Source organism: Patella vulgata, chromosome 5, assembly GCF_932274485.2.
Source record: "Patella vulgata chromosome 5, xgPatVulg1.2, whole genome shotgun sequence".
In the NCBI taxonomy this organism is placed as follows: Eukaryota; Metazoa; Mollusca; class Gastropoda; family Patellidae; genus Patella; species Patella vulgata.
In genome coordinates, this window is record NC_065883.2 from 71106622 (window position 1) to 71119592 (window position 12971).

The window sequence follows — 12971 nt, forward strand, 5'->3', positions numbered from 1 at the left end:
TATTTTAAGTACATATAATACATACAAACCTTTAGCTAACATCCGGACTATCTTTCGATACTTAGTATACGTTTTATGTATAAAATGATACTCAATCTACAACTATTTCTCGACTGCGCACTTTTCACAATTATTTGACATCTTAGTCATCTTTCGTTTTCGTTAAATGGCACTATCTCACTCTGTGCAACGGCCATATTTAAAATTGTTATATAGCTCACTTTATCATGTATAACTGCTCACCTTTGTTTGAGAATTCATGATACAAACTTAATCCAAAAGAATATCTTAAGTGATCCAAGTAATCCATAAACGTTAGAACTGATATTATTAATTCAAATAGTTTTACTTTAAACATTGCGTCGATTTATGCCGAGCGAGAATTAATGTCATGAAAACCTTGCCCATTATAATGACGTAACGTTGCTATATGGGTCAAATTTGAGATCACGTGGGTAACGCCTTATGAAAATTTAATATCGCTTGCAGCGACATTATATCACTCACAAGAGCCAAATAAACGTAATCCCTTTTTTTACGGCCACATGCCGTCCATTGTCCACGAATATTTTTTTGTGATAAAGAATAGTGACAATATTTAACAGTAATTGTGTAATGTTTTTAATGTGTAATCTTATCAGAATAATAATTTTATATACACAATAATATGGCAATATAATTAATTGTTTTATCGGTAGTTATTGCTCATTTTCATTTACTAACCACATGAAACTTGTTGCAAAATATTCAGCATATCCACATGTGTCGAAAATCGCCGATGCCAGACATTTTCCATGGTGGGGTATCCCTGCCAGATGCTCTTAATTGCCCCAACCCAAAAGCTAAGTTAGACTAGCTCATTTACTAACGGCATGAAATTTGTTGCAAAATGTTCAGCAATTAAGCACGAACTTCATCCAGAATGTGAGTACTGGCAGCAAGCTTCTTTGATCGTTATAGGGAAAACAACTACCGTTGCCAGTCACTACATGACCTGTTTCTAATCTACATACATGATATCATAAATAATATAAATTCAAAAATTCGCGTATTTGCCGACCGCACTACACTATATCTAAAAATTGATGATCCAACTGCTAATGCCGATACCATATAATGACCTGGAAAAACTAAATAGATGGACTAAAAAAGGCTGATACCCTTTAACCCCTCAAAAGCGGGACTAATCAACTAGAGAAATTTGACCAAATTCCTATAAAAGAAGTCAATGAACATAAACATCTCGGTTTCATCCTTCATTCAGGGGATCACGTGGCTAAGTGGGTAAGACGCTAGCTCGCTAGCCTGGAGGTCGGGTGTTCGATCCCTGCATTGGCCGAGAAAGTTCATCCAGATTTTCCGACGTGGTCTCTTGTCAGTGATGCAGGTAACAGATCCCTTGGCAGTTAGCCAACACCGAGGGGACTTCCCGATAAAATGACAAATCACGTGATAAAATGTAGTATAAAAAAGGTGGGTTACGCACTTGCGGCATATTAGCAAGTATAACAGTTGTGTGTGGTTGTTACAGGAGTAACAGAGATCATAATGTCTCGCTTTTAACGTGTCAAGTAGAACTTTACCTTTTAGTAAGTAGTAGCTTTAGTACTGTTTTATTACTTAGCGACTTTGTTAAAAACCCTGATGAAGAATCGAGTCTGTGGGCCGAGGTGTTTGTTTTTAAATGGTCATTTTGTCGCGGGGTTTTATTTTTTCCCAACGCACAGTCGTTCGGATAGGACGAAAAACCGAGGTCCTGTGTACACATTGGCGTGCACGTAAAATATACACTTGGCAGTTGGAATTCGATTTAAGAGTAGACCGTAACGCTGTTGTCCTCGCAGAATTTCCACAGTGCATGGCGTATGGCCGTCTTCATTAGCCCAGTCGGGACAGAACATCAGATTTTAAACCCCCATTCATTTCGTTTATTTTTTTCAGCACAAACATCATCTAAAATTGAGTTATCACAGACAGTCGGGGTTTTTTTTCACACTGGTATAGGGATACACAATGACTCATTTACTGAATTTATTATAAGCGCCTGCTTATTATATCCTCATGTCAGGCACCGTCTCGTAGACCGACTCTAACTTTTTCCCAAATTTTCGTTGGTTAGAACGCTCAAAGGCACGTATGAGGTTCACCATGGAAAACTTTAGATAAACAAACTGATAGTAAAGACAATTAACCATGCCATTTTCCACCCTATATTTCAACCTAACCAACCTCTTTAACTCTCGCATCCTTCCGCCTCAAAATCATGAATATTCACCACAACCTGGCAGAAAATGTATTTTCAAACCCTTTTCTTCGATTCTACACCAAAAAGTAGGAATATGGTGAGCTGTGCCCATTTACACTTTAAGATATTTTTTTGTTAGAGAGAGAGAGAGAGAGAGAGAGAGGGAGATTTATATATGTATCTCTGCTTAGCCTAGCACAATTAGAAGTGAGGGTTTTTGTTTCCCAGAAAGTGTGACAGGCAGACAGATTCATTTTAATCGTAATTAATCTATAAAATGTATTTTTACTAGTTATTTATCACAACCAAACAAAACATATACCATCGTATTTCCAAACAGCATACTAATAGTACTCACATTCTTGACAAAGACAGTTTAGCATTGATTTACGTTCTGGGTCACAATATGAATTTAAGGGAAGGCATAAACGATATACTAACCATAACACATTCTTTTTACATTTGACTGTTCCATTGCGAGTAATACAATACTGATTTTGTGCATACACATTAAAAACCGAGATGTGCGTCTTTATTGGTTCAGTTACGGAGAACTCACTAAACAACTTTGGCAAGGTTGTCTTAAACTTTCGTATTATACCTAGATAGTGTAATCCTTTAATAAAAGGCTTGGCAAAATTGACCCGCCAAAGAGTGTGAGTTTTTAATGGCTATTAAGTTCTACCTAATAGGTCGTACAATGTTTGTGACTATCGAGCTGTACGAGCAAACGATGTAGTCAAATCACATTTTGACTGAATCAAAATTAATTCATTATTATTTATAGTAAGTAAATCAGCACCAGTGACACCAAAACGACCCACATGGTCATTGAACCGTGTGACATACCTATCAGTATTGGGATCTTAGAAACTGGCCGTGAAAGTTCATCTAGATGTTCCGGCGTGGTTCCCCCTTGTCAGCGATGCAGGGCGGAGGGCCTGACAAGGACAGCTGTCTAGTCGTTCGGATGGGACGAAAAACCGAGGTCCCGTGCTCGTAAAAGATCCCTTGACAGTTGGAATTCGATATAAGAGTAGGCCGTAGTGCCACTGTGCCAAGTTACCCTCATAGCACCCTGTATGCCCAGTTCGGAGCAGAACAGTAAGACGTTAAACTCCATTTCATTTCATTGAAACTGGTGAATACATAAATGTAGCAACACAAATTGAATTATTATTGATTGATGCTTTGTTTTTCGTTTGTAATAGCTATTTGTTTAGCTCTTCTACACTTTCAAGGTCCACCACCATTTGGTTTTCGGGGCGTTTTTCATTCAAGAATAATGATATAATGTTGAAAAAGACAGCGATGATCACAAAAATATTTTAGCAGCCGACATAATACAACTGTACAGGGATTGTAAATGAAATGAAATGAAATGGGGTTTAACGTCCTACAGGGATTGTAACGGCCTCAACATAATTACAGATATCTGGCTGAAAAAAAATAGACCCAAGTAAATATCGATCTGTTTTTATTGTATCTGGCTGAAAAAAATAGACCCACGTAAATCGATCTGTTTTTATTTATTATTTTGAGGGCCTAGTCTAGGAAGTGGGACGAGTCGAACTTGTCCACGCGTGTGTAGTGTTATCTTATTGTTCAATGTACAAAATTTGTGTACAGTAGGATAAACAATTTAGCATTAAAACACATCTCCTTTAACAGTGGTTATACAATTTAATCTTGCAAATGGAAAAAGGCGCGTATACACGTGACTGAATGGGTAAAATTTGAAAAGTTCTAGCTCTAGAAAATCTTGACTTGTATTGTTGTATAAATTTACAATAAGTGTACGAAAAACCGAGTTCCCGTGTACACATTGGCTTGCATGTAAAATAATACCCTGGTAGTTGGAATTCGATGTAGGCCATAGTGCCGTTGTCTGGTCAAATGAAATGAAATAGAGTTTAACGTCCTACTGTTCTGCTCCTAACCTGGGCTAATGAAGACGGGCATACGCCATACAGTGTGCTATGAGGGAAATTTTGCCCGGACAGCGGCACTACGGCCTACTCTTATATCGAATTCCAACTGCCAAGGGATCTTTTACGTGCATGCCAATGTGTACACGGGACCTCGGTTTTTCGTCCCATCCGAACGACTAGACAGCTTTCCTTGTCAGCCCCCCCCCCCCCCGTCCTGCATCACTGACAAGGGAGAACCACGCCGAAAAATCGGGATGGACTTTCTCGGCCAATGCAGGGATCGAACACCCGACCTCCAGCCTAGCGAGCTAGCGTCTTACCCACTTAGCCACGTGATTCCCTGTCTGGTCAAACTTTCAACTGTAGCACACATTGGGGTACTCGTAAAATATCCCTTGGCAGTTGGAATTCGATATAAGAGTATGTGGTAGCGCCGCTGCCCGGGCAACATTTCCCTCATGGCACACTGTATGGCGTATGCTCGTCTTCATTAGCCCATGTGGAGCAGAACAGTAGGACGTTAAACCTTTTTTCATTTCATTTCATTTATATTATTAATATTCATATCCTTCAGAAATAAACCCTATAGTAAAAGTCATTCTTTAAATAAATATATTCGGCAAAATCGGTATGGGGGATATTCCAGGAAAATAGAGAGATTCGGGCACCCAGACCTTCGTTCCTTATGTTCCTTATACCCACTTCAACCGAACAGTCGCGTACTCCTATGTAAAATATCTAAAATATACTTCCCCACAAAATTATACAAACAAAACCAATAACAAATTAATCTTGAAGATTTGTTCATTGGTTAGTTGCGGATTAACTTTGTGAGATTTTATCCATGTTAGAAAAATATAATTTAATTAAATCAACATTTACATGGCTTAATGTTTTGCCTGTTCAGCTATAGATATAAAACAGTTGCGATTAAAGAAATACAACTGTCAATCATAGTGTGACGACCAATGACAGACAGGCATCATGATAACGCGCGACAAAAATCTGAAGTAGGCTCCTCCCGCTGTTAAATATGGGCGTTCCACTATGGGGAACTAAGAGTTGTTTAAAAGGATGGAAACCGATCTGCGAGTTAACTATCATAGCTTTAAGTCGTAATACAAACAACTATAGCAATAATATCAACTAGATTTTATATAGGATCTAACTATCACATTATGTCGAACACGGTAAGTCTTATTATTTTACTATTATTCAATTCATTGCGGTCTAATAAATTGCACGGTATATCATGAGTCAAATGGGTCGATCCGACGACAAGGAGTAGGGTGGTCTAAGTTAAAGTTTGGCCGGGTGTTCAACATTTGCAAGTCTAAAAGGTGTTAACATTGTGTGTTTACAGGTGTAAGAATAACCCGTTACAGGTTTTAAGAATAACTCCCGAGTTCCCTGTATATATCCAAAACCGCCACCGACTTTCAGACCGCAAGTTATTCCGTGCATAGAATTTACCCCCAAGATAAAGAGATCTGCCGTTATAGGTTTATGAAGAGATGATACTGTTTTGTTTTTAACGTGTCAGGCAGAACTTTATGTTTACTTACGTAAGTATTGTTTTAGTGTTATTGCCCAAAGTCTTTGTTGGTGAATCAAGTCCGTTGGTCAAGGCCTTTCAAGAGGAAATTTCGATGCGATGTTTTATTTTTCTCAGCATAACGTCATCTAGAATCGAGAACAAAAATGGGCATACTGTCCACTGGACAGATTTAATTTAACCGGGTTATTGATATTAGTGAATATATCACTGAAAATCGTATTGTAGTATTAACTGGAGTACTGAATGACTCGTTTACTGAATTTAAATCTGATCTGATACATAGTCTGCAAGGAATATTGGGCTAGTCCATTTCGTTTACCTCTCCTGTACACAAAATTATAGTCCGACTAATCCACTTCCAGACCTTGTTTTGTGGAAGTAAGTTTTCTTATGGATTGGGATCGTCCATTTCTGTCCACTAGATCACCGGAGAAAATTTAGTCAGGATCGGCCGGACTCATATATAGGTTACTATAGGGCTGTAATTACCGAGAGACTCGCTGTTTGGCAGAAACGAAAGGGCTATTTTATCAGGAATAGTAACATTATTTAAGGGGGCGGGGGTGGATCACGTGGCTAAGTGGGTAAGATGCTGGCTCGCTAGCTTGGACATCGGGTGTTCGATCCCTGCATTGGCCGAGAAAGTTCATCCAGATTTTCTGGCGTGGTTTCCCCTTGTCAGTGATGCAGGACGGGGGGTCTGACAAGGGCAGCTGTCTAGTCCTTCGGATGAGACAAAAAACCGAGGTCCCGTGTATATATTGGAATGCACGTAAAAGATCCCCAGGCAGTTGGAATTCGATATAAGAGTAGGCGATAGTGCCGCTGCCCGGGCAAAATTTCCCTCATAGCACACTGTATGGCGTATGCCCGTCTTCATTAGCCCAGTATAGGAGCAGAACAGTAGGACGTTAAACCCCATTTCATTTCATTTAAGGGGGCGGAGCTTATCTCTAAATCATGAATAGCTATTCACACGCCATTTTAAATTGCGCCTGTGCCGGGATCGTGTTACTTCCGCGCGCCTGCTATTCTCATTGAATACATACCAGGCTAAAATCGATAAATGTTAATATGATTAGCATAAATTGCATAGGTTTAGTATCTAGGGTACTCCACCCCTCGTTTACATAAAGAATTGTAGAAGCTGTAAAACACATACTGTAGTTTTTATATGGTTACATCTTACATCGGAAAGTTTCCCAGAGAAAGTGCAGATACTTTTATATTAAAGTGTATTAGAGTATCCTGTAGACTCGATAGTGGTATGCTGAAATAGATTAAGTCCTACCGGAAAGACTACAAGTACAACGGCCATATTTGAAATTGTTATATAGCACACTTTATCATGTATAACTGCTTACCTTTGTTTGAGAATTCATGATACAAACTTAATCCAAAGGAACACCTTAAATGATCCAAGTAATCCATAAACGTTAGAACTGATATTATTAATTCAAATAGTATTACTTTAAAAATTGCGTCGAGTTATCCCAAGCGAGAATGAATGTCTTGAAAACCTTGCCCATTATATGAAGTAACGTTGCTATATGGGTCAAATTTGAGATCACGTGGCAAAGATACGCTTTATGAAAATTTAATATTGCTTACAGCGACATTAAAAAAAAATAAATAGTTTATTCCAGTAAGTACGTCTAGGACCCATAGTTACAAATTTTAGTTATATACAGCATTGATTTAACAAATACGAAAAATAGTAGACATATAAATATATATACATAAGGAGAATTCTAAATGTAGTTTGATCTATAACTTATAGCGACATTGATAAAATGTGAAATTAAAAGAGATTTACTTTTAGTTGTACATAACTCATGGAACATATATCTATTATTGTTCACATTATTAACAAATTTACAGGTATATCTTTATATCTAATATGACTCAATTTTATACATACACATAAAAAAATGAATATTATCTTCATCGCTTATCTTACATAATGGACACAAAGGATTATCTTTCATCTTCCTATTTAACAAAATTGTGGCTAATGGTAAAAGATTCAACCTTAGTTTTGTAATATTCCTTTTAACATTTAAATTCATTTCTAATGATAAATATTCTTCTAGACAAAGATTTAGTTTGAAACATTTGTATTTATTTAAACTGCTACTGTCGTTTAGATTAGCCGACCAATATTGAATTTCTATATCAGTAAGACGTGTTTTCAATGGACTGATAAGATTATTTCTATTACCGATGCTTTGGGCTGTCCAAGCATAACCAAAGCCTAAACGAACACAATAAGAGTTTTATTTTTGTACACCATGTTTTCCTACCAATACTGTCAAGTCGCTTAAGCATTATGTACACCTGTTTTGGGTATCTAGTATCGGACATTTACAGAAAAGGAAGACGTCCCTTATTACCACAGAGACATCACTGCCATTCTACATAAATTGTCATCTCGAAATGTAAATAATGTATATATGTTTTGTTTTTAAAGGAACTAAATTGCTGATATTTGGGACCTAGACATTCACACGAATGTAATATGAATGTATATAAACTGATTTACATTCAATTGTTTCTGTTTTTACTGTAATTTCTAATCAGTTATGTTCGACGAAATATGCCAGAAGTCTCAATCGAATGGCAATCTCTCGAGTCTGGTTATTTCAGTCTACACCGATAGTATTTATTGCGCATGCTCTCCAGATGAGAATATGAGGTCACCGTTTGATATGACTTGTGGAATATGTCTAGCCTCGTTCTTCGAGTCCCTAATTACAAATGGTACCATTGATAAAATGTTTTTCTTTGTCTTAAATATTGGATATCAGTTGTTGGGAAGTCATTGTTAAATATTGTAGATAAAATAGAATGTCACGATAAAAGTTCCTGGAAGGAAAATGATAAGAGAATAGGAAATGCTATACGAGAATACATAGATTTAAGAGATTGTTCACCATCTGAACATGTAAAATTAAATGAAATAATTAATCAACTCTGTATTAATTGAGAACTTGTATATATTTATATTTGATATTTATTGTACTTCGTGTACGAATAAAATTTATTTATTTTATTTATATTTTCCCGGTAAGATCACAACATCAATGTTGATTTAAATTGACAAATAATTCGTGATTTCAATGTCGAAGGTTGCCTGTCCAACGTCTTGGGTTTTCTCCGGGTCCTCCGGTTTCCTCGCACTGCTTAAGACCCTATGCGCAAGCGAATTATGAAAATAAAAAAATAAACCATATTTTAGTCCCGAAATGTCCTAGTTTATGTCGAGTGGACATAAACCCCATTTCTCTCTCTATATATATATATATATTTTCCACATTATAGAATATTTCGAAACAATTTAATACCATATAAGATGGTATAATATAGATAGATCTGACAGAACATGTAAATATTGTCTGGATAATCTAGGCTGCACGACTATCGAAGATGAAATTCACTTCATTGTATCTTGTCAAATGCATAAAGATTAAAGATCTTAGATTACAACTTACGCCATTGATCGACTCATCCTATTGTAATAACACTTACTTGTATATAAAAGCTATGTCGGATATAAACATGGTAAATAATGTACAAAATTATTTAAGGCTATTAGCTTAAGAACTAGTTATCTGTTGTAATATAATTATGTTTCATAGTTGATATATTATATTATACTGCACTATTATGTGGCCTTAAATACTGAATAAAGATTTGAAAGATTAAAAAAGGAAGATGACTTATCTGATATTATGAATAGTTATTTTACCAATGTTACCGACAATGTCAAGCCTGAATAAATATTGATAAATTTGTTCAAAATAAAATTCCTATTAACAAAGAATTTACCATGAATAAATTGTATCCCATGTGCAGATGTACACAAATATCTGAATATGATCGATCCAAGTAAGGCTACAGGTATTGACTCTGTAGGTCCAAAACTCCTCAGGATGTCGACAGACTATATTTGTAAATCATTAACTTGTAATATAATAAATTTATGCATAACAAAAAATAGTTTCCCAGAACAATTAAAATTTGCTAAACATATCCCAATGCACAGGAAGGAAGACAATAATCTACCATACTTATAGATCCATTTCTGTCTTATCCACAATATCAAATATATTTGAAAAAACTCATTGGTTCTCAAATTAGAGAATATTTTGAAAAATACAAACTATTTTATGAATTTCAATCTGGTTTTAGAAAAAAATCTTTCATATTCAACGGCCTCAACAGAATTACAGATATCTGGCTGAAAGAAATAGACTCAAGTAATATATATAACCGGAGATGTTTATCTCGATCTTTTTTATTGATTATTTTGAGGGCCTACAATAGATGAATGGCTACATAGCTGTCGTCGTGACATCTACCGTAGGAAGTGTGACTAGTCAAAATCGCCCACGCGTGTGTAGTGTTATCTTATTGTTCAATGTACAAAATTTGTGTACAGTAGGATAAACAATTTAGCATTAAAACACATCTCCTTAAACAGTGTTTGGGTTAGAATATGTATGTGCTCCTATATCTCTGAAATCTCAAAATGGACGAAACTGGTCTAAAATCACATATTAATGGGATATGAATGAATATTCAATTATTAAAACAATTATTGTAATTTCTAATGAATTATGTTCGGCGAAATACGTCAATACGTCAGCTATATGAAATAGATATAAATGGTGGGTAATTAAGGTGGATTAAGACCCATTAAAATGTTGTTTACTGAATTAAGTAATACTGTGCGGATTAGCACGACGTATTTATATTTAATTCATATATTGACGTATTGATGGTTAAAGGAACATGACAGTGAACACTTCTAGTTGAGCCACTCGCATCAAAAGGAAAATGTGAGTTATAAGTATGACACATGTACACACGAGAGCGACAAAAAACAACTAATTTCCTGCTATTGATTCTATAGGACAAGGTACAATTTTATGGATACACAATTACTGAGTTTGATACTAAGCGACGTTTCGACGAGGATACCCTCGTCTTTATCAAGCAAATGATACAAATATGTGAATTGTGGGCAAATATATACAGAATATGCAACAAAGATAATAATCAAATGCAATTAAATCTTAACGCCTTTGATTGGGGGCCATTAGGAACTAAACCTACACAACAGAAATCTCTTACAGGGATTAAAAGGAGGTGAACGCTATATTTATAAAGATCAGTGAATTAACAATGTTAATGGAAAATCAATAACCCTGAGCTATAGATAAAAAATAATATAAAGAGAAGTGTGTATGTATAAGTGAACAAGAGTGGTCGCTGATGCAGGTGTAAAGAAAAATAATAATATATTAAAAAATAAAATTATAAAAATATAAAATACTGTATATTGATATATTAATTCAATGAGCAGAAAATCATGGAAGATATTTAAAGCTTGTTAGTAGACTGTAAAAAATGGACGGGGAAGCCGTAATTTTATTGATTCAATATACTGAAAATAAAGGATAGTGAAACATATCTCCAGGCTATAAACAACTGGTTAAGTAATGAAAACGAAGATATGTTGAATGTATAATTAGACTGTGAAAAACTGGATAAACACTGAAAAAGAGACAAAAGTATGGGAACCAATAAACTGGAAGTCCTGAAGGATAAAACCTATTATGAGATTATAAACCTGGAAGAAAGAAACCGTAAATCTATTATTTCTATGTATTAAAGGTCAATAATTGTGAACTGTATTTTTTGACTGTAAAACTGGGTAAGTACTGCAAACCAAGATATGTAAAGTTTATAACTAGACTGTGAAACTGGATAAGCACTGGATTGTGTTAATTCTGAAAATTATGAGAGAAGAAGTTATTATTAGACTTAAATCTGGACGAGGGACACAGTAAATATATTTCTCTAATAAACTAAACCCAATAAATGGGAAATATATCCTCAGACTGTAAAGTTGGGTAAGTGCTGAAAGTCAAGATATGTATGATGTGTAATTAGACTGTGAAAACCTGATAAGCGCTGAAATAGAAATAAAGTATTAGAATCAATGTATAAGTTGGTCATAAGCCCTTGGTATAAATAGTCCGACATCACGGTTTAACTTGAGCTTAATGCGTTTTATATTGATGGCCTCAAGAAGTTTCCTGGTTTTCTTCTGGTGATGATGTACTGCAAGGGTTCTTGTTTGGTCCCGCATGATTGTATGATGTTCGTTGTTAACAATGTGCTCTGCTACGGCTGAGGGATTGGTTGAAGCTAGTGACTTGTGCTCTTTTATTCGTACATCAAGTGGGCGCTTCGTTTCGCTTGCATACTTTTCGGAGCAGGAACATGTTATCTCGTAGATACATCCTTTGGGCTGTGGGGGGTTGGTTTGTGTTGATCTACCATTAGCTTGCAGTAAATTCTGTATGGTTCTGCCACTAGAGATGGTAACGTCTATGCACACTTTTTGTTTCATCAACCTTTTGATTTTGCTGTGAAACGGGATGGCTATTCTGATACCGGAGTGGTCAGTATTTGGCGTACTTGGCTTGTGTTGGTTCTCTATGGTGGTGATGATGACGCCATTGACTAGTTGGGTGGGGTTAGAGTGGTGATGATGGATTTCTTTATTTGATGTGAATGATTTGAATTATAGAGAATGTATTGATCAGTGTGAGTTGTTTTCCTATAAACAGCAGTGGAGAATTTGTTGTCAGATTTAGTCACTAAGACATCAAGAAATGGGAGACTGCCATCCGTTTCCCTTGTGAATTTTATCCTCGTTTGTCGACTGTTCGTTTGAGGATCGGTCAACGGTAAGCTCTACGGCAATTGATGTTCTCAATGTATATGTAATGATCTTCCAAGCGTTCCCAATGTCTGAGGTGCAGTCTCAGATACCTGTGTGAAGGGATTCTGCATGTGCTGTCGCACGACATGGCGGTCTTGTCGCCTTGTGGTAACCCTTGGCCTACCAGTTCGGGGGCGATCAACCGTGGTGTTGGTGGCCCGAAAGCGTTGCTGAAGCCTATAGATGGTCCGAACATTTACCTGGAATTGATTGGCAACGGCTTGGGCAGTGTGGCCAGCGTCTAGTATTCCTACACTTGGTTCTTCTGAACTGTCGTGGGTCGTGGCATGCTGCTGACGTTGTAGTGTGAATGATTCAACCAGGTATGGAGGTGCATTTTATAGGGCTGGTCCCGGTGAACAGCACGTGCAGCATAAGTTACAAGAAAATAATGGAGAACACATTACCATCTAAGAAGTCAGGTTGCGTTTTTGAGAACAT